Source organism: Branchiostoma belcheri, unplaced genomic scaffold, assembly GCF_001625305.1.
Source record: "Branchiostoma belcheri isolate BF01 breed outbred unplaced genomic scaffold, Haploidv18h27 scaffold241, whole genome shotgun sequence".
NCBI lineage: Eukaryota > Metazoa > Chordata > Leptocardii > Amphioxiformes > Branchiostomatidae > Branchiostoma > Branchiostoma belcheri.
Genome location: NW_017803845.1, coordinates 34,222 through 34,834, shown reverse-complemented (window position 1 = coordinate 34,834; position 613 = coordinate 34,222). Strand labels below are relative to the sequence as shown.

General features: G+C 41.4%; 1 pseudogene; it reads right to left on the bottom strand.

The window, feature by feature from the left end:
• LOC109471236 overlaps positions 1-613 on the bottom strand; it is a 49,823-nt pseudogene that overhangs the window by 27,300 nt on the left and 21,910 nt on the right.

Below are 613 nucleotides of genomic sequence, written 5' to 3'. Positions count from 1 at the left end.
AGTTTCAGAATGTCTTGCTCATGATAATGACGTGTGCAAAATAATGGCAATTGGCAAGCATATCCCTTTTATTACCTTCGCCAAGAAGGTTACATTGTATGTTTTCGTGTGTGTGTGTGTGTGTCTGCCTGTCTGTCAACTAGCATAACTCGAGAAAGCTTAGATGGATTATCTTGATAGTTGGTAGGTGGGTAGGTCTTAATGAGACCTGGAAATGAATAGATTTTGGACCCCCTAGTGGCTTGTTATGGTACTGCAGCTAAACTTCCGGTTTTGATATCTCATGATCTAGACATGCTGGGGTGACGAAATTTGGATGGTAGGTAGCTCTCATGCTGGGGAAGAAGTGACAGGGGGAAGAGGAGTTTGGGCCTCCTAGCGGCTTGCTCAGGAACTGCAGGGCTATCTGTTTGAAAATATTCAAAAGAGGATAACTCAAGAACCGGTGGACGGATCGTCGTGATTTTTGGTATGTAGGTAGCTCAAGTGACGCTTGACATAATTATGCGACAATTATGCAAATTGGACTCTAATTTGCATAATTAATGGAGAAATTCTATAAATCAGCTGCATTACATTATAGGACTATTCAAGCTTGTGACATATGTAATTG